Below are 26,707 nucleotides of genomic sequence, written 5' to 3'. Positions count from 1 at the left end.
AATGAATTAGAAGCTTAAATAAGTAATTACACGGTATTGCTGAGATCTTTTGGGTAAGGACTGGCATAAATATGAGTTTAGATTGTTGGAGCAGCAAATAACAGAGAGAGTGGGAATACTAAGAAAATCTGTTTATTTGTTGGAAATTTATTTTTCTGGATCAGCCTAAGAAAAATTTGAATTAAATGGTTATTATTTGAAAGAAATTAGGTTTTGATATTAAGAAGATTGAAAATATATCTAAGGTAGAAGGATGTAAGCTCTTTGAAGGAAGAGAGCACAAATAGAAAGTGCTACTCCTTTTTCTTTCAGCCAGCCTTTAATATATTGGTAGAAAAGGGATTGGTGTTCAAAAAATACAACCTGTGTTTGTTCAGCATCCTGAATTTTGAATCTGTTCCAAGGGCCACGTTTTGGTCTAGCCTGCAAGATTAATATAAAATATTAGGTGTGGCACTGCAAGAGGAAAGATCCTTAAGCACAATGAGAATGTGCCTTAAACTGAGTCTGAAGATGCATTATGGGCTCAAATGTGGTGCAGAAGATTTCAGAACAAATTAAGGCAGCCTTTCCAGAGAGAAGCAAGTGTAAGAAATCAAGAATTTTTGGGTTGGAAAAATGCTTTCAGAGCTTTAACTGCTTTATTAGTGTTAAATTTCTTGTCTCCAAACACTTCTCAGCTGGAGAAAACCCATGTTTGAAGCCTTCTCTTCTGTCAGGAAGCCACACAAATTTAAACTTGTCAAAATCACTCTCCACACTAGAAAATGCAACTTGAACTACTCTGTACAGCTTCATCTGACATCCATACTTGATAAAAACAAAATCACTATCTATCTACTATCAGTTTAGTTTGTTACTAATGGGCTTATTATTAATACAAAAGTACTGTTATAAGTTATTTCAAAAGATACATTCTTCTGTTTTCTGTTGTGTTTTTATAAACAGTTCAACAGTAAAAAAGAAAAACAAACTATAATGTGCTAAATGAAAGCCAGAAGTTGCCTTAAAAAACCAGTAAATTTGACTCTAAGAATAAATAGTATCAATTTTAGAACTTGTTACATGAAGAGATTGCTTTTTAAATATTAGAGTAAAGCATCTTGGACTTTTGATTCAAATTTAAGCCCTATCACATAATTAATACTGAAGAGAAGCAAGGGTGATTTATTCATGGTATCTCAATATTGATAACTGAGCTGCATTTGCAAGAACAGTGAGCACTGAAATAATCTGAACATCACACCTCTCCTCCAAATGAAAGTGTCTCCTCCTGGCTCTCAGCAATTGAGAGCAGGGATGTGTCTCTAAAAGGTGGAATTTTTTCAAAAGTGTTGGAATGACTTAGAATCCCACTGGGACTCTGTGTCTAAAAACTGTGCAATTCTATCTTCTGAATATTTAACTGTGCTGAAGCAAACATCTGAACTTAGTTAACTTCAAGTGGATGAGGACATCACACCACTAAACAGATTCTAACACAGTTTAGATGCAGTTTTCTGATTTGATTGGTCTTTTAGTTTGTTAATTATAGTAAGAAAATGTGTAAGATGCAATATATTTTTGGCCTTTTTTGCCAAGGAAAGGAGGTTTATGCCTCACATCTTTCTGGTTTTTCCCTGGTAACTTTGAACCTATTTTGAAACACATATTCTGAAGAGAGAGAGCTCAGAAAGGCAGTGGGTTCTCACAGTGTGACAATCCTCAAAGCAGTTTAGTTATCAGCCTTCAAGGGCTGGGTGGGGAGCCCCTGTGAGGAGCCCTGTGTCTGCTTCCAGTGAGGCTGCAGTGTGTGTGTGCTCTTTCCTGAACACCATCTATTGCACCAGGAGAGAAATGAGATCAGCATTCACACTTGGAAAGTTTAGTTGTGAACTACTTGGGAATCAAAAATTAGGCTCTGAACCAGACTTCATCAGTTTTCTGTTCAAGATATTCCGTGTTTCAAATGCTGAGGTTTCGTGCTGGGTCAATCTCATTACTTTTTAAAAAGAAATTGTTGAAGATAACTTTGGGCGAGATGAGAGCTCATGTAAATTGTGTGTATATATATATATACAGACACACACACACATATATATATTATAATGTGAGCTGCAGCTGGCTTTATATCTCTGTAGGCAGTTAACTGTAGAAATGTCAAAAGAAAATAAAGGGAATTCACAGAAGTGGAACAGATTCTGAAGCTTAGGAAAGAATATGGTTAATGAAATACATCCACTTAAAAGGCAGTGCTACATAAAACGTGAAAGAGTCCAGGTTATGAATCTCAATAGCTTTGAACAAGCTCAAACCACTGCTACAGAGCCAAGTTGGTATGGCCCAGATGTGGCACTGGATAAGAAACAGCCTGGGGGAGAAGATTTCTTCTTTAATAAAGAATCATATTCTATGTGGGGTTTTATATGGATTTATATACACACACATATATATATATATATATATTCGTTTTCTTTATCATTCAATGCTATCAATTTGAAATTAGTACATTTTAAACTTTGGCCTAATATTATTACAAAAAATTAAACTCTAGTTAAACTTTGTGGCATTTTTTGTCACCCACAAGATCTTTCTGATTTGGGGTTTTTATCTAAATCACTGGGTGTTAAAATGCATCTTCTGTATTATTTCAGTTTTACTTGTGAATGACTGGCATGTCTTAAGTGAAAGATCTCTTGTCCCCAGTGGTGGTTAAAGTCAGAGCTGTCGTCTTTGAATTATTTTATTTCATGAGCTTTTAATCATACCCCAAGGACATGTCAAGCTCTTGCATGCTCTTTCTTTCAAGTATATTCTTTCACAAACACAGGCTGTGGAGGAGATGCTGTCATTTCTTCTCTTGTTCCACTCCAAGCACATATTCATCATGGTAGCGTAAACTTATAAGAAATCTAATATCATAGTAAATTGCAATTTGGTGAGATGTGGCACACTTTCAAAGGTTCAAATTTTTGTTGTAATAAAACAGCTAAAGCAGTACAGAATGTGTTTTCAGTAAATCAATCAGTACAGTCTAAATAAATTCTGTCTAAATAAATTCTCAGTTTGTTAATTAGATGGAGTTAGTTGCCCTCAAAATTATCTCTGTGACATTTCTGTGAATGTAAATTAATTTGAAGACATTGTGAGATTTGTTCATCACGTTATTGAATTTTCTATGCCTGAAGCATCAATAAGTATATTTATAGTAAAACTATTGAACAATTTTGTTGGGGTTTTTTTTCCCATTATTGTTCTCATGGATCCCAACTGGTATGTTCCTTTGTCTCATACGCAGCACAGCATCTGAATGTCCCAAGGGTTCACATATTTTCAGAAGGGACCTAGCAGGTGATCTGTCCTGCTTTTACTGCTCAGGATAGGATATTGTCCTGTTTCTGGCAGGTTTTGGTACAGAGGTGTAATGATGTCTATTGTGATTGCTGTTATTTTTGTATTTGTTATTTTATAGCTTCATAAGTAAATAAATATTAGGTGGGGGCTCAGTGTCTGAGTGTCATTTAGAACACCAGGCTCTAAAATTGCCTCCCGTGAAACTCCAGTAATATCTTTGAATGGCTATGTATTAAATGACTGACTCCAACGTTTCTTTGTGCTAAAGGGAGCAGTGCTGCTTAGAGAGCTTGCAGTTTGCAAGACATTTTTGAAATGAACACCAGGAAGCACAGTAGTTGTATTTAAAATTATTTATTGATGGAGAAGTAAGTGAAAGAATGATATTTAGACCAAGAATCGTTTTCAGGTAGAAATAGCCTGTTTTCCCCTCAAGCTCATTTCTGAATTTCAGGAGAAAAGACAGCCATAAACCTCTAAAAATAATATCTGAGGCTGAATTACCAGTGCTGAGCATTGTTGCTTTCTCTCTGTGGTACATTAGAAATCCACAGGTATGCCCTTAGATGAATGTTAAAACTTCAGCTTTGTAGCCTACTTCTGCTTTGGGTTCCAGCTCTATGTGAGTTAAAATTCCCAGTGCTCATGCCAGCCTTCCTTTAGGTGCCTTTGCACTTAATGAAGTGACAGCAGCTGTCCCCTCTGCATTACCCTGCAGGCTGAGGCAAGGTGGGCACACCTGGGCAGTAGAAAAGGTCTTGCTAACCCTGGAGCCACTGCAAACAGTGGGTGCAGACAGAGCTGGGTGCCTGAGCTCAGGTTTGCCTGGATGGGGTGGGTACCAGCCCTGCCTCATCAGCTGCTGGGCTCTGGCTCTGGCACAGCCTCTGCACTTCTGTGCTGCCATCCCTGGGTTCTGGGAGAGCATAATGGGGCAGATGGGACCATGCACAGAGATCTCATCTTGTCATTGCAGGTTGTGTTGACACAGTCTCTATGCCATGCAAAGAATCTGCCTCTGCTTTCCCTCTGCAGCAGCTTTGCGAGCAGACTGTCACATACTCCTTGTTGTGCCTTTAGCTAATCAGTTCTGGAAAGGAAATGATGTACAAGATAATCTGAGCGTGGAATGTTTATATTTTCATCATCTTGACCGCAGATTACCTCTTCATTCCAAAAAATGCTTCTGATGTGATGCTTGGAGAGACATTTCAGTGAATTTGCTCTCCAGAAAATTAACTTTAATGAAAAATATTGCTGTCATAGACATCTTTAGTCTTTAAAACCCACATAGCATCTTGGAGCACTCAATCGACAAACAATAAAAAATAAATTCAATATCCATACAAGCTATCATCATGCAAGGAGCTTTTGCATTATGGTCTTACAGCAGTTTGAAATGCCACTTTCTGTACAGTCTTTAGATATATTTGCCACATTAAATAATAACTATGTATGTAATTGAACACACTTAATGATAACTCCTTGCCTACTACAGAATGTTGACTGAATTCTAGTGGCCTAGTGTGACTGAGGTCATGGTACATAAATCTGATTGTAATCCCAAATTAAACGTATATATACTTGTTGTGCAATAACAGCAAAGCAGGAAAATGAAACAAGCCTCCTCCCCAATGTAGCTTTGAGAGCTTGGAAAATTATAGCTCTGTTGGCCAGGTTGGTTACATGGGAGGTTATTCCTGGTCCATTGAAATATATGTGTTAATGCCACGTACTGTGTAAGAGTCTGGTCCTGTGATCTTTTGAAATATAAAGCATAATTCTTGGACCAAAATATTAGAGGTGTTTTGTGATGCTGAGATTTTTGTACTCTGTCTGAACAAAAATTACTAATACAGAAATAAGCAAGTTACTCATACTCTGGGTTGCTTTATTTTGTTGGTTATTTGGTTGTCACTTGCCAATACTACAACTTATAACCTCTGACTCCAAAAAATTGCTTTTATGGTTTACTTTTATGGAGGTTTTTATGTTTAGAGCCTTTTCCAATCTTGAAAGAAATGAAATTTCTTTCAGTATCTTTTGTCCTGAAGTGTGAATTGTTTAGCATTATGACTTGGCTGCATTTGAGACTCTGTCACGTGTTCATGGGGCAAAGAGCAGCATAAGGAAATGGCATTTTGAATGCTTCACCATGGGAAGACTCTTAGGTTTTTCAGGAAAAAATGCTTTTTTGAACTTAAAGCTTAAATCAAGTAAATTCTGACATTACTAATCATCAGTTGACTACCTCTCCAGATGAGAACTAACCCCATCAGCACTTGTTAGCAGCTGTGCACACCCCCCTGAAATGTCCTGTTAATGATTATTTTTCCAACATGGTTGGACTAGCAGGTTGCATACCTATTGAAATCAAATACAAAGAAGTGTAGTGGAAGCTACCTAAAACAGGATACATGAACTCCCTCTTTCTGTTAGTAAAATTAAATTATTAATGGTTTAATTTATTTTTTTTCTTTCCACAGGATTTGAGGCTCCAATTAAATCCGTGTTTGGGCCACTGCTTTGCCTGCCAGTACTTAATCTTTTTCGAAGGCCTCATCACTTATCCAAAACAAAAGAACGAGGTAAGGAGAAAAAGTAATGAAATGCAGCATAGCACATCTGTCAAAGGAATGGAGAGTAGCTTAAAAAAATCCAGGATCAATGACATTAAAAAATTATTTGTTAAGCACTAAATGTGTTCATGGTAAGCATGCTAATTGTAAAGAATCTGTAAGTACCAGTATGTCCTTGCATACACTGAGGGTTTTGTTGTTTGTGTTTAAGAGATTTACTGTTGATGTAGCCACAGGATATAAATGACTGACAGGAGTAGTTGCTAAATGTACTTCTCTGTACTACTGAGTCCTCTAAGATTGTTTGACATCTTGATACTGAGCAGTTGAATATAATTAACATTTCTGAAGTTATTTAAGATTCACTTTTGGGTCCGTCTTGATTTATGTTCTTCAAATGTGCATAATGCAACACTGGGTACTGTATTAAAAGGCTTAAACTTTCAGCACTTAGAGCTGTACTATCTTTTGTTGTTGATAATAGATCTGTCCAAAATACCTGGAATTGACTTTTACTATGTCACTTAGGATGCCAATAACATACAGCAAGGCAGGCATAACCAGAGGTGACAGAGGAGAGTAGTAAAGTGATTTAGCCTTGACAGGCTAAGGATGTAAGGCAGATATGGTTTGAAAAATAGAAACCTTCCCTGAGTTGCTAAAGTATAGCCTGCAGTGGCCACCCCTGCAGCCACTGCTGACATGCACAAGAGACAATATTGGGATCTCAGTTCTTTTTTCTTTTTTTGCCCACTCATTTTTTCTGCATTCGCACATCCTTTCCCAGGGTCAAGTTCAAACTAATATTAGCTGGTGCAGAGCAGGCTCAGTGGCTCCTTAATATGCTTTCACCTCAGGGTCCTTATATGAAAACCAGCAGGTTAGAAAGTTTGTTGGCCTCTCACCTTTTCAACATAAAATATCATGTATTTGGTTTGGGAGTGTTAACCACACATCTCCTCTAGGGTCTCTCTCAAGGATGCTATTTATAGTTTTGCTTTTCAAGCTGTGTAAAGGGTGTTATTAAGTAGCTGGGAAAAAAATGTTTAATCATCAGACCATGGAAAGCCATAGGCCAGGCAGAAAATTGCCAGTGGTATTTGTCAGCAATAAGTAAAACTGGGTTCAGTAGGTGTGTTTTTAAAGCACATTTGTTGCTGAGAGGAGTTGTCCCTCCACATCCAGAGCTGGTGATGGAAATAGCTCACTGATAGAAGCATTCCTGAAGTATTTCCTAGAATTTCTATCAGTAATTACTTTTACATGTGTAGATTTTTGGCTTTGATAAGTAAATCCTTTAGGTTTGCCAAATAAATTCCAGGTTTCTGAATCCTGTCTTGCTGTGACTGTGTTTTGCAGCACAGTTGTCTCCTAGGTTGCCCATCTACTGCCTCACGTCTGCTAAAATTTCTCATGGTATTGGTCTCTGAGACTTAAAAATATGATGAAGCAACAGACATTTGTATAATTTAACAAAAATTACTCCCTACCATTGCTTATGGAAGCAAGATAGGATGCTTGTATAGAATCAGTTACTGACAGGGTCCATCTTCAAAAAAATTAATTAAGCTTTAATTTAACTACTCTTAATAGGAATTGAATATAAAGCACACTTGATTTGTCTGTTGCTCTTCAATTTTCTTTCAATTCCTCATAATTGCATTTCAAAGCTCTTCTTTCAATAGATAAACACCTGAAATTTATTTTTAAAAAGATTCTCTTATATTTTCTTTTTTACAAAAATACTTTTTTACCTTCAAACCTTCCTGCTTCTTCATGTGTTTGTGAGGCACATTAACAACTTAAAACAGATAATCTTGCAATTATTAGCTTCTTATAAACATAATTATCTTATGATTAGTGCAGATGACATTAAAAAAAATCTTACACTGAAATAGTGCCTAAAATGAGTTATGTGTTAACTATGTATGCAGTTTAATTGGGACCCCTACTGATACTGAACACAGTTGGTTTGTTGTGGTTTGAAACAAAATCAAGACTTAAATGATTAAAATGTGTTATCTGGGATGTCTGAGTGTCTGTATCCCCCAGTAATTTTTAACTCATTCACTGACATAAGGAAGTTTTTAGTCATATCAAAATATGACTGATATTAACATGAAGGTGGAATTTTGAGATAAAATTGTTCCTAACATTCTAGTGAAAATACATGACTTTGCAGTCAACAAAATGATACTGAAAATACCCTGACTAAGGTAAGGCTGCTTTTTGAGCGTCTCTGGAAGATTCTGCAACAGGAAGAGATTAATTAATGTGCCAAGTTTGGGAGAGGCATTTCAGTCAGAATCTGCACCTTTGCACCATGGGAGGGTCCACAGTGAGAATGTGTGAACGCAGGGAATTTCCAGGGCTCTGCTCAGGGAATCAGACTGGCTCCCTCCCTGTGTGCTCTGAATATCTCCCTCTTCCTCATGGCGTGTTTATCCTGTCTGCCTGGAAGATGCTGATATTTGATGTGAAAACCTGTCCTGCAGCCAGAGAAACATTTACTTTCAGGTTATAATTTCTGTGTTTAAAACCAAACACCATTATCACGCTTGTGGTTGGCTGGGATCGTGTTTATGGTTTGTTATATTTTAAGTTTCAACTGTAAACACAGAAAAAAAAATCTGTTTCACTTGTGGAGCAGCTTATTGTGCTTATTGAACAGTAACAAACCTTATGCTATGGATGAAAGAAAGTGATTTATCTGTGTTCTTAAGTGTACTAGGTATGTGATTAGACATCACCCTCATAAACCATGTCTTATGCTGTGATTTCATAAATTCCTGTTAGCTTGTACAATCAGGGAAGTTCTTAAGCACATGAAATATCTGTCAACATGTGGCTTCTCACCACTGCAAAGTCTTGATAGGTTACAGGCCTTCAAGATGAAATGTGGTTCCTGGACAATTTGGGTAATGGATCTTTGGGGTATTCATACTTTCAAGACATATGTGGATTTATATGCCATAAAAGATAAAGCATGCTTTGCAGTCTCTATTCTAGATACAGCACATTTGAAATGCTTGAGATTACATCCATACAGTGAATGGTTTGCTCTGAGGATCTTAAACATTCATTTCTGCTGGTTTTCATATCAGAGAATCTCTATTAATATTGCTATAGTGAAACAGGAGAATGACTGCTGGGAATCTCCAGGCAATCAATGAAAAATACTTGGCAACAACACTGTCCTTTTCACTTTTATTAAGGTTGTGAGAGCAATTTCCAAACATTAATAACACATTACAGTAACCTCCTGAATCTCTGTAAGCATTCACTTCTAGAAAATTTAACCTAAGCTAAAAGTAGGTAAGAGCTATGCTATGACAGTGGAAAAAAGCCATTCTTTTGCTGCCCTCCCTTTTTTGTGGACCCTCTTGGACATCCATGGAGTTCAGTTTCAAAAAATGCTCTTGGGTCACAGTTTCCAATCTCTGGACTCTAATTTTTTAAGCTAATCTTTGATTATTCCATCAGAGCTCTGGTCTATCTTGAGGTTTTTAATAGTTTGAGTTAATTTTGAAAGAATCTGAAGAATGAGAAGGAAACAAAAACACTGACAACATTTCCTAATAGCAGTATTCACCTTGTTGGAGTATAGAAACTCTTTTAGAATGACTGTGTTAAATGTTCAATCCGTTTTACACTGTTGAATCTTTAGACCAAATTGCAAATTAGCAATAAAGAGGAATAGTCAGCAATTCAAATGTCAAATAGCAAAGTCTTCTTTGACTTTGACAGGCATTTTATTACTTTTTTTCTTTCTTCCTCTGTCCCTCATTTTCACACAAATATCTTGTTTAAGTTTTGCAGTGTATTCTCTATGAGAACATAAACCTTTTGATTCTAATTTGCTACACCTAACAATGATGGCTTGATGTAGGGCAGTAACTACTGAATTATCCAGTGTCAGAATGTGCTTGCCAAATTGTTATGCTCGTGTCTCATCAACTTGTCTCACTGGGGTGGAACCTCATTCCAACTTTCCCTTCACAATCCATTAGCAATTTACTTTGTAGTGATTCCAAGACAGGACTACAGAGCCAGTGTAACTTACAGGGATACCAAAGCAGACAGTATTGCACTTTATTGCTCAGTCTTTTGTGTAACAAAACCTCATTTTGTTATTAATGGAAATCTATGATGTAAAGGTGATTTTTTCACACTGTCCAGTACTATAAATCACATGTAACTGTACACTACCATTTGAATTGTGGTCTCATGAACTCTCCTTTTTTCTACTTATCAAAAAAATAGTTTTTATAGATAGAATAAAAGCACTTCTTGGAGAAATCTTGAATTATCTAGCAGTGAAATTTCATTATTCCTTTAATTATGCTCATAAAATAAAAAAATGGAGTTGCTGTAGAATTCCAGCAATGCAATTTTTCAGTAATGCACCATGGAGACAGTTTCTTGCAATATTCCAGGGTTCTGTCCTTTAAGATAAATGTATTTTTATGCAGTTCAAGTTATTTTACAATCTTTAAAATATTTTACAAATCACTGATGTATTAAGTTGGCTTAATCATCTGTCTGCATTTAGGCTTCCAAAAGCACATGTGGTAGAGATGTTTTGTGGCTCTTCCAACATCTGTAAACCAGTGAATCAGTAACAGGAAAGATAAAATGAATAATTCCAAAGATAAATGCTGACCAAAGACCAGAGATACTTACAGTATTATTATATTTTTGGTTTTCTGCCTGTAGGCCATAATTTTATATATAAAATATTTTTTGGAGTAAATAAAGCTGATCACTATATACTATAAATAATAGTAGTATGTGCTTTTGCTAGCATTAGAGGGATTGTACCTTCTGTGATACATTTTGCTAGCACCAAAAAGGCAGTAAGTGATTAAATATATATCTTCTGCCTGACAAATTTCACTTACACTTCCACAAATGTAATCACATCCTGTTCTTTTCATCTTCTGGCTGGCGATGCTTTCCAGCAGAAGGGAGTCCTTCCTTTGTGGCACCAAACAGCAGCTCCAGGGCACGGGGATGCTGCTGGAGCTGAACACTTTGCTGCCTGGTTTAGAAGATCAGCTCTGAGTCTCCCTCCTTAGGCTGCCAGTGAACAGTGAGGCTGCAAATATCAGGGCACTCGAGGAACTGAAACCATGCTAGGCACAAGAGCTCAGAAGTGGCTTTTATCCCAGTGCAATTCTTGCAGTAAGATGGCAGTTTCCAGATATTTTTCTCAAACTTCCCGGAGTGTTTGTGCCATGTCTGAGCTCCCTGCACTCTCGAGCTGGGGCTGTGAGACCAAGCACAGCATTCATGCTGCTCCTTGGTAGTACATGGCTTCTAAAAAACTGCTGTCCAAGTTCCACTTCACCTAAGGCTACACATAATAGTGCCATAATAATTGTAATAATCATTTTTCTAACAACAAATAATAATACCAGAAATAACATTATAAGCAGCAACCTCTTTGCTTGCAGCAACCTCTACTGAAACTCCTGTATATTCCCAGAAAAATGATTTTGAGATTTTCTTGGGTTTTAAATGTTACATAGCTTTCAGGTAGCTTAGTACACTAAAGTTTTATCTCTAGAGACTTAGATAAAACTCTGTGTAAGCAGACTGATCTCATCTAATCCCTGGTAGGCATTCTTCCAAATCTTAAAACTAGAACTGTAGTCATGTCAAAGTAATTAATTTTTTTGTTTAACCCAAGTAGCTCAATACTTGGATTAAAAAAGAAGAACAGGTGCAGCAGGCCAGGACTTATGTAAGTGAGAAAGGCAGAACAGTAGTAACACTGTCCTGGTGACTCTATTCTTTGTTGTAGATGTAAATTCCAGATGAAAAAAACCCCAAAATTATAAAAAGGTGTCAACTATGGGAAGAAACTGTACAAAACCAAACCAAGACACCATGTGTAAGCTCTTGTGTAAGCTCTTAATTTAATTACTGCAGATTTATTTTGATTTCTCTCTGAACCACAGCCAGCAGGATTGTATTTGCTGGAAAAATACATAATTTCAATGCAATCAACTTTTCACTGTATTTTCTATTCCTTCATTTAAGAAGATTTTACATGTAATATTCATCATAAAAAACATAAGGAGATAGTAATACTGAATATATCCAAACTGTTTTAGCAGCATGGCTTGTTCCTTATAGTGTCAAGAGGTTTAGGGACAGCAACTTGGAGAAATCTAGACTTTTCAGGGGCATTACTCCCCCTGACTCCTTCAGAAATCCCCTTGGGAAAAAATGTCCTCTCCTATCCCCAGTATCAGGAAGACTCTTTCTTTCAGCTGGGTGGGTGCAGAGACACTACAGTCACCCAGCTCTTGCCTTTCATCAGTGGGATGTGTAAAATTTGCAGTTTCAGCACAACCTCTCCAGTGGGTCTCTGCCTATGGGCTGTATAAGTAGGAATGGAAATTTCAAACCTGTCTCAGTGCATCTCAGCAGAGTTCAGGCAGCAGCACTCTGACATCAGCATGTTGGGCACTTAGCCATGCCTTTGCTCAGTGCTCTGCCACCCCAAATTGCCTCAGGCAGGGCATGTCTGCAGCCATTCCTTACTCAGAGCACTTGGAGATTCTCTTCCAGAAATCTGATGGCAGAACTGCTGGGAGCCATCAGCTGTGAGAGAGCAAAGTGAACTTCTAGAGGACAGGTGACTTGCCAGTAGAGGCTGTTTGAGCACTTGACATAGTCCTTCACACTTGCTTTCTTTTTCTCCTTCTAAGTCTCTTTAAAATACAATTACAGTTCACCACCCAGGAGCAAGGGACAGGAATTGCTCCAAGGGTTGGAAGGGATGAGTATGTGCTCGTAGAGAGTGTGCTGCAAAGAACCTCTTCATGGCAAAGAGCAGGTTCTTGGATAAGCCACTGTCCTTGCATGGCTCTTGCAGGCTGTCAGATACAGAACAGGCTTGGCTCTGCAGGTGACATTCAAGTTCATGTATGGACAGAAATGCCAACTAGTGCTGGATGGACATTTTCAAAGTCATTTGGAAACAGAAGTACAGACAAAGATGGGGGGAAAGATTGAATTATAATTCAGTGATCCCATATTTATAAATTACCTAGTATCTATCTATAACACTTTAGAATAGAATTTATTTGCTTAATTAATGTAAAGTTCATAGTAGGTAATTTATTAATAATACCATGTCATCAGTATGGATTATGCCCAATTCCTGTTTCTATTCTGTTGAACCTACTGATCTGTTTTATGGCAGCAGCAAGAAGCTCAGTTTTAAACAGTGAAAGGAAGCCTATTACCTTGTTTTCGAAATAAAATATAGAGATATCTGTGGAATACAAAGCTTCTGTTTGAGGTCAGGAATAGCTGCAAACACAGAAGGAAGTGTTTCTGTTTAGATGATTGCTAAGGGTCACTATGCAGAAAAATACTGGAATATGGAGGCACTTAGATTTGAGTCACACCACTAAAATCAATGGAATGACTTTTATACTTATTGGCATAATTATCCTATTGAGACATTTACTTAAGTGTTCTCCTGATTCAGAGCCAGAATATACAAGCATGCTGCAAAGGCAAAGCCTATTGCATTTGAAAAGTACAGTTTGCAGTGTTTCCCAAATTCTTCATTATTCCATTACTAATTTCAGCTGTTTCATGTACTCTTACTACATAAATTAGAATTGTCCCCACAAGAAGTGTGTAGATACTGGTTTGAAAATGGGGGTTTTATAGCAGTGGCAATCAGTAGGAAGGGCCTATTGATTTTTATCTGTGTTCAGATTTTTTTCTTGTTTTCACCAAGCAGATTTCTCAAGCTGCAATATTCTGACATTGTGTCTGAAACAATTTGCTACAGAGTAACAAATCTCAATGTTTTCATCTCAATGTTTTCAGGGTAAAAAGCCAATATCTAGTTAGTGATATTGCTAAAGAGAGTAGGATTGCAGTTCTTAAGAAGGTAGATGTTTGCTTCACTGAGAAAATTATAAACAAATATGCACCAAATATGTAGTTCCAGCTATGATGGTTTCATATATGAACTGTAATAAGTGAAAATTGCTACAAATTGGAAGCAGTGGAATGGGTTGATTAAGTTCATATCCAGAACTGCACACTATAACAGCACAGGTGATTTTCCATTGCACTCTGCTGCTGGTGAAGCCAGACCTCCTGGTGGCTATCAGAGTTTCTACTCTATATGTGTGAACAGCCCATCTGCTTTGTAAGTTTTAGGAGAAAGGAGTGGGAAACTTCTATTGTGATTATATTTTTAAATGAAGGATGCAGTGCATTTGTTGCACAAAAAGTGTTCAAGCACAAATTCCCATATTGGCCAAGAGCTAAATCTCAGCAGCATTTGCTTTGGTTTATGCTGCTGCCATAGTGGGTAAGTGCAGAACTGGCACAAGAATGTGTAGGTGAGGCTTGTGTTTGATGTTCAGCACTGTCAGATTGAAAATGTTGGGAATGGTGGAACTGCTGTTGGTGGTGGCTGCAGTTCCTGGCTCTCTCTGAAGTTCTGTGAGAGAGGAGGAGTATTTATCCCTTGCTTTCACAGAAAACTGGTGTCTTGTGTTTGTGTGCTGTCAGTCTCACGTGGTAGCTGTTAAAGCTGGCTAGGGAGTAATGATCAACAATTTTATGGTAAAATAGTCAAGTTATTTTGGAGTGAGATCTGGTGACTTCCAAAATGCTTTTTACAAAACTGATCTAAGTACTTCATTAAACACTATTTTTTCCAAAACTGTCACCTCTGATTCAGACATTGCTGCAAATATTTTTTTTTTTCTTATTTAGAAAGCAGAGGAAAAAATATTCAGGGTTTTCTTTTAAAATGGTTTCAATTTTTTGACTGAAAATCTTTCTTGAATTCTCTTTGTCAGTATTTACTATAAATAAAGAGCAACTGATTTACAAAAACATGCCTCTAACAGTCTTCTATTGGTGGCTGTATAGAATTTTACCTGTTGAGTGGGATTTTCTTGTCTGGGCAGTTCTTAGGTTTTACCTGGTACAAATCTTTCTATGGTATCACGAGATAACCAGTACAGCTGAGGTATGGCAGTGTCTTATGATTGTTCTTTAAGTCAGTGCATTTTCACTTTTAGAAAAAGAAAAAACTCAATAAATGTAGAAAAGGTTAAAATTGAATAAGGAATAATTGATTCATTTAGACTCTGATTTGTTTTCTTTGCTTTTGAGCGTGGCTTGCATGTAAATGTTGGTCATTACTCTAAAATGTGTTGTATCCCTTGGAGTTTCCCCTTATCTAATGATGAAAAGGTTTTCCTGCCTTGTGTGTTACTGAATTAACATTATTCAAATAGAGGTGTGTGCACATTTCAGGGTTTAGGAGTATGCAAAGGCACAGTATTCAATTTATAGAAATAATATGCTGACTTTTAATACAAAAGCAGTGCTTTGTAGTAGAACCACCTGCATCCTTTCGCTTTAACACAAAGTACAAACCATTAAAAGAGCAGCATAGTTAACATGACAGAGATTTCCAGAAACACATCATCATGAAATACCTACTCCCATACACCTGCACACGGGGAGGAGGGAGAAATTCATTCTTGAATCCTTCTAGCAAAGCTGTTGCTGATCTTCAGACGTTTGTCTTTGTGCTCTTTCCCTTACCAATTCCCAGCCAATGGACAAGGACACAATGTATTACTACTTTCTGTGTGATTCATTCCTTATAAAACAATCTGTTCTTTTAGTGGCACTTGTTATTAATCAAGGTTTTTTCCTTTCATTAGAGTCGTTGTTGGCTCAATCACTTCAGTATATGCAATCACTAACTTTTTCCATTACACTGGTGAATAGGTGCTCTTATATGTCTGTCAGAGGGATGCTGGTACATTTAGTATGATGCTTTGCAATTTCAGTGAGAACATTAATGGTTGAAGTGTGATTGCTTTTTTTTCTTCCTTTGAGAGAAAAAAAGAAGTGTAACATGTTCTCCTTAGAGAGAAAAGAGAGAAGAATGATGGAAATTTCTAAACTCAATTTATTTCTGTATCATTAAAATGTTGAAAAGTACCAAGGAATACTCTTGCAGAATCAATCATTTCATAATGTATCTGCAGAGGCTCTGGACTTCCCTATCCTGAAGAGAATGCTGAAAAGGCTAAAGTATCAATTTTGTACAATAGTCCATGTATTTGCAGAATATAGCACAAAAATTCTCACTGTTGCAAATGAAATGGAGGAGGGAGGGTATGTGTACATAAAACCTTTGTTGACATTATATTGTTTTCTGTGCAAAATATTCTGCGTGGAACAAATAGAAAGGCAAAGAGATGTAATACATCACTGAGTAGGTATTTATATTTTAATGCAAAAAGGCAATCGCTTAGATAACACAAAAAATTTTGGGACAAATATTAAGAAAATTAATGTGTTTTTTCATGCAAATGAAGCTTGTTTTCCAGCAGTGGGAGATTGTTCTGACAGGCTTTAAAACCAAGGTACTTTAAAACTAAGACAAAATAAATAAATATTAAATATGTAGTACAGCTCTGTTTTTAAAATTGGCCTTCTCATCATGTTTTCTCTCAAATTTTCAATTATCTTTTTCTTGATTTTCACTGATGACTGCACTTTTCCTTTCCAGGAACCTGGTGGGTTTTTTGTTGGTTTTAGTTCCTGTTCATTTTCTTACTTGAGCCTTTCAGTTTTCACTCTATAATACAGAAAATATCTGCCTTTTCTCCTTCCTTTGTAATTGTTTTGTAGAGATCTGATGAGAAATCTTCCATTCCCACAACTCCAAACATTTAGCTTTTATTAGTAGCTTTTTGTCTTGGAGTGATTCTGCCCCCATTGCTGGATTTTACTGCATCTCATTCCAGCAGCCAAAGCATCTTGCAAACTCCTGATAAACTTGGTCTCTTTCTCTTAGCTCATTTAATCTATCCTGTTTATCCTTTGCATATTTTGCCCAAATTAGGTTTTCACCTTTTAACTTTGCCTCTTTTTTCATGCCACTCCATACTTCTATATTGACTTTTTATCATTTTCCCTCCTACTCTTTGGAACATTCCTCAGAGCCACCTCTAACCCTCCCTACACATTCGTATGCCCCATGATTGAATCTCAGTCCTAATTTGTTGGATAATAAGCTATTTGTGAAAGAGATCAACTGTACTATTTTCAGTCTCATATATGTTTTTTGTAGTACTTAAAAACAGGTTTGAGCCTCCTTGGTCACTGAATTTTGTGTCCAATGCCTTAAAACTGAAACTTACAAATAATTTAAAATTATAATTACAAATCTAACCATAGTGATAAAAAATTACAATGCTCAGATTATTTAGATGATTTTATTTATCCAGGAAATGCACATCTGTCCTTAAAATAGAAAGTTTGTTCTAATACTTTATACTAGATCTCCTAATTCAGAAATCTGGGGTCTTGTCTGGCTCTCAGTCCCATCCTAATTCAGAATGGGAATCTTTCCCCTTGTATTTGATTCACATGTGTCAGCCATTCTGTACCTCCTGGGGGCCTCCAGGCTACCTGTGTGGCACGTCACCTGTGGTTGGTGCTTGGAAAACAGGAGTGAAACCTGCCCCATCCACAAGAGAGATCCCAGCCCCAGCCTGAGTAGGCACCTTGGCAGTGGGGGACTGTGGATGAGCAGAGTGATGGGAGCCCCCCTTAGGGTCTGAGGGAACCTGGGAACTAAGCTTTGCAGATGAGTTCCAAAGCTGGGCTATTACAAGGGCACAGTGTGGGGCAGGATGATGCCAGGCTGTCTGCTGAATGGCTGAAAACTCTGCAGGAGTTCCTGACTCACTGTTTTTCAATGAAGATGTTATTAAAAAAGAATAAATTTTTGTTTCTGTAGAGATTTGATGTCAGCAGATGTAGCCTCTGCTCTTGGCCCTGTTTGTTACCTATGCTGCTTATTCAGCTGGGTGATGCACAAGGCCTAGGCATGAAATTGCTACTTATCCCAAGCTAATTATATTTTTTATTTTTTTTAATATGTCTTAGAGCTTTTATTAACATTCTGAGAAAAATAGAAGCTTGTTTGAGGTACATGATATTCTGCACTGTATAATTTATCTCTGTGTACTTTCCAAAGTTAATGAAGTTATTGAGTAATCACACCATGTCCCTCGCAGCTTTTTTGGTTTATTGCATATGTGAAATAGGCAGTGATGTATTAGGGGCTGTCTCTTATAGAAGAGGTGTGGATCATATTAACAGCCATTGTGCAGTTATATTTTTGAGTTATACAACTAATGGTATTTATTGGTTTTCTTTTGTTTTGTTTTCATTTATGTCTACTTTGTTCAGATATATATAAGCCAATGTAGTGGTTTAATTGCCAGTAGAATCCAGGCTGCGAGTTTTTAAGGAGTCCTGGTCTAATACCAAAGTAATGCAGTGCATGACTGTTGGGAGGAGGAGAGGAAACAGGAAGGAGCATATGGGATGTGGCTACAAATTACTGTGTTCTTTATCTGCCTGTTGGAACACAATGCTTTACCTGTGAAATCTGAGGAAAGCTGTCTTTTCTGGATCACTGCCTTCTCATTGTTACTTTTTTCCACTGTTATTCTCACACTTTAAATAAAGGTTCTGTCAATAACGTGTTTTAAATAAAAGTAAGATTAGATGAATTGGATAAGATTTCTAAGAAAAGAACTGTAACCAACAGCTCTAGGTTTAAAATCAATTAGCTGATTTAAGGTGCAGAACCTCTTAAATTTTGCACTGCAATGGTTGTTCATTGAAGCAAGTAGTTCTTTCCTGAGGAGTTTGTTTCTCCATCCATGATGAAACCTTTCTGGAATTGCAGAGCAGAAGTTTTATTGTGTAGGACCCTATTTTAGTAGTCAGCTATATACTACAGTATTACATCAGAAGGTCACTCATGTGCCATTTCAGCAATACTTTGTTGTATCTTCAAAGCAACCTCAGGTGCTACTGGAGATTTATTCAGGCCCAGTTTCAATTCTTGGAATGCTACCAAATTTGTGGTTATCAGAAAAATGAGATGGTTTAATATTGCTATACACACAACACTTCAAACATATTCCTGTTACTTAAAAGTGTTTTCCCTTTCTTGTGACATGTGTCTTTTTTGTATGACTGGCACACCCCAGAATTTCAGCAGATTTAGCTGTGCTGATCCAAAGTTCAATTTTGATGCTCTCCAGAGGTGTAGATAAGACAGATATTGCAGAGGTGCATCCTTGCTCCATCCATGTGCAAGCAGCCACTTGGATTTTGCCTGGGGTTGTTGTAGGCTTCTAACAAGGAAGAAATATAAGCACACTGATGTGTGATTTGCATCCTTCCTAAATTCATTGCCTTTCTTAAAATACTTAGCTGAATTTAGTGCTCAGATTAAAAATGCTGTTTCAGTAATTGTTTAAAGGCCAACTGGTGAGGCACTAAACAAAAGCTATCATGTTTGTAGAGCAAAAAGCATTTTCTGTAACAGCTTCTTGCTATTTGTTGATGTGGTGGCGAATGGGAAGGCTTTGAAACCTACTCTATGAATCATTCCCAGCATTTCATGTTACTGAAACGTGAATATTACTTTTAAATGTGTAACTATGCTATTAGAGCCTTCTGTGATTTAGAGAGATCTTTCAGAATACTAAAAAGTCATTATTTACTTTCTTCCAGTCTATTAGCGCAGAACAACGCTTGCACTGGCTCTGCGGTGGCAGGGTTGATTGGCTCTCAGTGGACTTGTCTTGTTAATAGGAGGAAAGAGGCTCTTGCTGGTATTTCTGCTCCTGCCTGGAGCATGACTTCTCTAGACAGCCAATTGTGCTGCATTTGGTCGGCCTCCCTGGTGTGACAAAGCAGGGATCCTCACACCCTTTCCTCCAGAAAGTGCCTGCTCCTCACGTGCACCAGCATTTACCAAACACTGAGTCTGAGCAGCAGGTCTAAGAGGAGTCACCTCAGTGAAACATCAGCCTTACAAAGCTGGAGTAACTCCAGCCTCAGCAAGGTCTGGCAGCTGTGTTGTATCTCGCAATTTTTCTCTTCTATGCTCCTTGCATGTGCTCGTGGAGCTCGGTGATATTTACATGATGGGGCTTGGATCTCTTTGTCTCCTACAAATGGAATGTCTAATGCACTTTTTGTCTCATCATTAATTAAACATTGGAAATGCTCTCGTGTAGGGTAATTGTGTTTCTGACACAGCTGCAGTAAATGTGAACTCTTTGAAAGCTTTGCTGCAGTAGCTGTAGTTCTGCAGCAAGGAGGGAAAGAAAAAGAAGTGTTGCAGAGGTGATGTTTACATACAGCTCCTTGCAATACTACTGCCAGTGGCTATTTATTGAACTTTAAATACATGTGTAGTAACTGTCAGTAGCTGTATCTGAAATGGCAAGTCAGAAAAAGCCAAGACCTATACAGAAATATAGGCTTTCATTAAGTTTCAAACCACTTTTCTAAAATCAGTAAAACTGTATTTTCACCTGGTTTTATTAGACTGACGTCCATTAAAACCCACTACTGTTAATTTGACTATACATTTGACATCAGCAACAGCAAAAGTCCCATTCTTTATATCTTTAAATTGCTTTGGTTATGTCACAGATACAGTTAATTTTCTCTTTAGTAGCTGGTACAGTGCTGTGTTTTGGATTTAATATAGAAATAATGCTGGTAATACACTGATGTTGTGGTTGCTGCTGAGTAGTGCTTCCCTAAGTCAAGGGCTTTTCAGGGTCTCATGCTCTGTCCTTGAACAAGTCCACAAAATGATGGGAGGGAGCATGGCCAGGACAGCTGACCCAAACAGGTCAAATGCTCATGGTTTGAGTGAAAGTTATGTGTTAAAAATTATTCTAACAAACAATGTGAAATTGGTGGTGGCCATTTCTATTATGTATCACTAACAATTGAATAATATCTAGTTTATTTTCTCCAGGCTATAGTATCTATTTTATGAATGCACTTGTACTTCATAAATCATACTCAAGAGCAAAAGGGAGAAAAATGAAAAATCCATTTTCCTTCAACCCCTTGGGTCTTTATTTAATTTTTAATGAAATAGAGAGGATACTTCATCAATGGCAGCAATGGAGTAATGGCTTTAAACTGAAGGAGTGTAGGTTTAGGCTGGATTTTAGAAAGAAATTCTTCTCTGTGAGGATGGTGAGGCACTGGCACAGGTTGCCCAGAGAAGTTGTGGATGCCCCATCCCTGGAAGTGTCCAAGGCCAGGCTGGACAGGGCTCAGAGAAACCTGGTCTGGTGGAAGGTGTCCCTGCCCATGGCAGGGCACAAAAACAAGGGGATCTCAAAGGTCCCTTCCAACCCAAACCAGTCTGTGAGGAAAGGAATGAACTACAACTACAGAAAAATCCCAACCCACAGACCAAAACGAACAAAGCAAAAGATCTGCCTTGAGACACAAACCAAACTTGAAATTAAATAGATTTTTGAAGCTTCTAAAGATCTGGCAGTTAGTTAATTTAGCCATGAAATGTCCTTATATAACATACAGCAGAATACCAACAGTCAATATTAAGCACTTACATGATTTTCAGCTGGCACAGTACTTATTTCAGGTACAAATGTATCAGTCCTGTGTATTCACTTTGTCATGCTGGCTCAGTGAGAGATCTGGGATCAGAACAATTCTGCCTTTCATGTGTTTTTTGTCCTTATGGTAGACATTGACTCTAAAATTGTGCATGTGTCATAGGGAAAGCATCATTCAGCTGAATTCTGTTCAGTGAAATAGTGCAACATGCTAATATTGTGTGAGACCAGAAGAAGATTTTTCTTTTTATTCCTTTAAGAATAAGCTTTCACAGTTTGAGGCACAATAGCATAATGAAATAATCTGATTTAGCCTTCTGTGTATCACTGACCCTTCTATTTTACGCATGTACCCTTGTGTTTTATTTTAACACTGATATTATGTACTTCAATCTCCATCTGATTCTGATTTGAAGATACCAAGAAGAAAAAAAAAATGTAGTGGTTTTGGGAGGCTGGTGATGGTATCATTTGGTGTTTTATTTCAACCAAGACAAAAGATTAATCAACCTTAAAATATGTGCTTTATTTCCGGGTCAAAAATTTCCATCCTGAATTTCTTCTAGATTATGTTTTGCTGCTAGGCTTACATTTACCCTCTTCAATTGTATTGTCTTTTCATAAATGGAGACTTCTTCTTCAAAATGCCTTGGTGAGCTCTTAGTTCTTTCCTTCATAAATGTTCATGATTTGGTATTTTCCTAATGTGATCAAGTTATTCATTTATTTTCTGAAATGTGAATACCAGGAACAGATTCAGTGATTTGGTGCCTATCTTGCCCTATTTTCTATAGTAAAATGAGGAAATATGTTGTGACTTTCTACTGAAAAGTAGGAAATGTTGCTGCTCAGTCTTTAGCAGGAAAGATACCCGTGTCATGGAGTTGGCATGTTACTGCTTGACTTTCAAGGACTTTGGTCTATTGTCAAAAATACACAGCGCTGCTTACTTACCTAGGAAATATACCACTCCATATAGTGGTTTTCTACACAGAAGAAAAATCTCTCATTCTCACACTAATGGAATTTGCGTTAAGAAATAGTTCTATTACAGCCATTATTAACATGGTTTTCAGTGTATCATTCAGATTGTAAGCATCTAGTAGTTATCTCATATCTATTTCAGAAGGCAGGTGAGGAATCTAGATCATCTCAGCACATTAGACTGAATCACCTTTATATATTATGGCACTTTAAAAGTGTATTTAAAGAATAAAAATTAGAGCTTGATTTACATTAATGATCAACATATAATTCAGTAAAGATTAATGCTTGTCTTTAGCCCTATGCTTTCATTCTGAATTATTTCAGCAGGTATTTGCATACTACCTGCATTGTAAAATATAAAAATATTCTTTATGGAGCAAAAGTGAAAATGCAACTGTTTTATTATCAGAGGCACAAATTTACTACTTGCTGCTACTTTACCATGGATGGCACTAGTACTACTGACTTGTTCTTTTCTGTTGATATTGCTAGAACATGTTGCTGATCATTTATTTCCTTCTCCAAATATGCTTTCCCCAACTTGTTGCAATGTCTATTATTATCATGCCACTCATGCCAACTCTATGTGGAAGTTGCATATACAATTCTTGATACATTTATTACACACAGAACTGTGAAAATAAAACTCGATTTCATCAACTCTCAAATAGCATATGAAAGCTTCATACAGTCTTGAGAGTTCCATTTTTGTTGCACACTGCCAGCAAAATGACTCTCTCTGTAGCAAACCTAAACATTCTTCACATCCATTAGCAGCTGAAACTCTCCTAATAGACAGTGTTTTTCTCTTATGCACTGTGATTAGTTGTTTTGTTGCCTTGGATGGCAGTTCTGCTAAATTTTTATTGCTTCCTGTGCTTATGGATCATTTATTGTTTTTCATCTGTTTGCTTACTGAATAGATTTATTACCTTTGCATAAAATAATTCTCTTGAGAGAACTGCTTATTTCCACAGAAGATTCTTGAAGTTTACATTATTCTGCAGTTTTTGGGTTGTATTACTCATATACAGAAGAATTTTGCTAGCAATCTGCATGGATCCTGATGAATTCTTTTAGAAGGTCAGTAAGGAAGAAAGGAACTTATTTTGTAAGTTATCACATGTAGACCTTTGCCTTTAAAGGAAATTTCTCTAAATATCAATATTCTTCCCAGACTAGAAATTCTAGTATCGCTATGCATTTTCAAAGGAACTCTGAATGATCAGTGTTTTGAGGAGACCAGATCACTTATCTTTCTGTAGATACATGATCAGATTTAAAAAAATAATTAGGTACTGCACAACTGCAGCTTATTTTCAGTCTAGTAAGAAGTGAGCATGTGTCAAGTCTCTGCTCTGAAGCTGCTGAGGTTCTCAGCACAAAGCAAACAGCCATTTTGCAGAATGAAGAAAATAAAAAAAGATCTCCACATTTTGTCTTGCAGCAGTGGTCAAGCCATTCTTGAATGCTGTCCCTGCAATCTGACCAATTCTGATGAGATGCTTACATTGGAATAACTAAGAAGAAAGAGCCATTTCTACAGAGCACTCCAAAATTCAGAACAGGCTTTTATAACTTACCATAGTAGTAAGGGTAGATATCACAGACTTCTGCATGATTTATCTAAAAAGACTTGAGCTGCAAATAAACCTGTTCTCATCTGAAACACATGGTACCCTTAATATCAATATTACGAATAGTTTCACATATTGAAAAACAGATGAGAAGTGAATACATTCCCTAGCAATGATGCAGATGCTGAATTAAATTAACAATTGGATACCAGTCTTGTCACAGATATTACATTTCTCTGTATCACTGAACATCAGGTAATTAAAAAGTTCATTTAGCCAGAGGAATTATTTTTATGAATTCACAAATATGCTTTAAGCAAATACAAAGGAAAAGTAATAAAGCTTAATTTACTTATGAACGCACTACCCCATCTGCTCTCTACCTATATTTCAGCATTCAGATGATCCACCATCATTGTAGTATTCCTCTTTTCAAAATATATTCAGCTCAGTAACAGATAACTAAATTCTCACCTTTCCTAGAACATGACTACGAGAAACAAGTTCAAATGGTGATGAAATAATTAATTTTTTTTAATATCCAAAGAGCAGTATGTAATGTGACAGCACTCCCACATGCTTCTTTTATTCAGGGATTTTGAATTAAATCCTATTTGTATTGCTACATAAATTGCCATGTCCATTCCTGTGGACAAGTGATTTCCTTAGGTAATGGATTTCCTATCTTTTCCAAATGGAAGAATAGGATCAGAACTGGACAATGATTTTTCTCCTCTATATCTACCAAAATATTTACAGTGAAATTCTGCTTGAGAACAGTCTTGAAAGGTGCACACAGAGTGTCTGCTAACCACAGACCAAACAGAGATGTGTAAATCATTACATTTTATTTGATTCTTTTTCAGTTCTCAGTCTTCCAATTTTCAGAAGAGCAGGTAGATCAAACTAGTTAGTGGGGTTTTTTTTCCTTCCTGTATGTCTGCTTAAAAGCTTATTTTCTAGTAAAAAGGATGATGGTTAAAATGAAAGGAGGAAATCATGATAAACTTATATTCTGCTCTTTATAAAGTAGTAATTCACTACTGAAATTGAGGAGTGATATACTCTAGGGTCCCTTTGGGGATTTTTTCTTTTGCCCCCAGCCCCCAAATTGCAATAATCCATCTTGTAGGATGAATCCTTCAGTCCCAGCAGGGCCTGAAAGATGTTTGGAATCTTTACCAGAAGTCGGGAAGTGGGGGTTTGAAACCCCCTCCTCAAGCACAATGCCTGCTGTCTCTTGCCAGAAAATCCCATTATTCCTGCAGTGCCCTGGCAGGACAGAGCCCCAGCCCCGCTCCATCAGACAGTTGCTGCTGCTGATAAACCATCCCCTCCTGAATGTGCCAAGCAAATGATACCATTCTTCTGCCCCCTTGGCCCTCCTGTTTATTTCTAAGCACTGAGGTAGCTCTCTCCTCAGCTCTTCTTGGCTTCCTTAGCCTCCCAAAGTAACACATTTGATGCATGTTGTCGGCCATGGCAATACACAATTCCAGCTTCCGCTGAAGCTTAAGATGCTTTAAGTTAATACAGTTAAAAAGTAAAAGCTTGTACTGTACTCATTTATGATCTTCCTGTGCTCCCTGTGTACCTCTTCAGCTCCTGCTTAACTTTTGTCACTTGCCACAAATGGAAAAACCCTCACTGTGCAGTGCTGGCTCTGACCTGAGCCTGCCTCTTACAGAAATTACTGGCTGAAAGAAATTTTACTATATGTATTCAGAGATGTATGACTATGAAAGCAGAACCAAATAATTTACTGTGAAGAATTTAGTTTTTTATTTAGTGGAGGGGAGAGGACCTTTTTTTTTTTTTAATAAGCTACTTGTTCTCCTGGAGCACATTTGCTGTTCAGGACATGATATTTCTGGTGGGAGATAATTTGTGGCACTGAGGGCACTTGTACATTTGAGCTGAACAGATTATTATTGATTTGATATATGGAACTAACTCATTATATGGTCTTTGACTATATGTTTTAAATTCTGAATTTCCTCGGGAATGCAAGACTAATTTTCTTAACATTCTACAAATTCGGTCAGCACACTGTTGCAGATATTAATTTCAAAAATATATTCAAGCACATTCTTTTGAATTGTCCATGTCCCATTTTTGTACACTAAACATCACGAATAATAGTAAACCTATAATCTTCTTGTCACATTTCAGTTGTAGAAATCATCCTTAAATCTCTCCAAATGTAGAGTGCTGAGTGCTTTTCTGCTTTAATTAAAAAAAAAAGCAAAAAAAAAAAAAATCCCACCACAAACAAAGAAGTCCAAACCCAAATCCTTGCTGTTTTCTAACCATTTCTTATCTCTTGAGCTGTCACCTGGCTGGTTTCACATTATTTCACTTTTTTTTTTTTAAAGATGAAACATTTAAGAAACTACTTGGTCTATGTAGAAATAGTTCTTATTTCAAATGTTCATCTAACAGAGTAAAAAATTGCAATACTTCACATAAAGAACCAAGACAGCATCAAACTGTTTCCCTTCTACACGTGAGCTCTCTGAGAATTTTCTTTCTTTCCTTATTTCATAAGGAGAGTGAGATGGTGAGGAGAGTGCAAAAGACCAGGGAGTGCGAGTGCAGCTTTTGGCTGTCAGGGGTGATAGGTCAGCAGCAGGCAGAGTGCACTGGGAGATGGAGGAAATTTGACAACTTCCCTAAGCAAAGCTGCAGCTCAAAGGTACTGAAAGGCAAGGATTGCACCTTTGTCTTTCATTTTCTC

General features: G+C 37.2%; 1 protein-coding gene across 2 annotated transcripts in view; it reads left to right on the top strand.

Annotated features, from left to right (window-relative positions):
• The window catches only part of TENM1 (teneurin transmembrane protein 1), an 818,347-nt gene that overhangs the window by 342,334 nt on the left and 449,306 nt on the right, over positions 1-26,707 (top strand). For both annotated transcript variants that reach the window (XM_064426811.1, XM_064426812.1), the window contains one exon: positions 5,820-5,921. The gene's annotated coding sequence lies outside the window, so the exon portion shown is untranslated. The remainder of the gene's footprint in view (positions 1-5,819; positions 5,922-26,707) is intronic.

The sequence above is a fragment of the Passer domesticus genome, chromosome 7, assembly GCF_036417665.1.
Source record: "Passer domesticus isolate bPasDom1 chromosome 7, bPasDom1.hap1, whole genome shotgun sequence".
Taxonomy (NCBI): domain Eukaryota; kingdom Metazoa; phylum Chordata; class Aves; order Passeriformes; family Passeridae; genus Passer; species Passer domesticus.
Note: the sequence above shows the minus strand (reverse complement) of the source record. Positions and strands in the feature narration are given on the sequence as shown.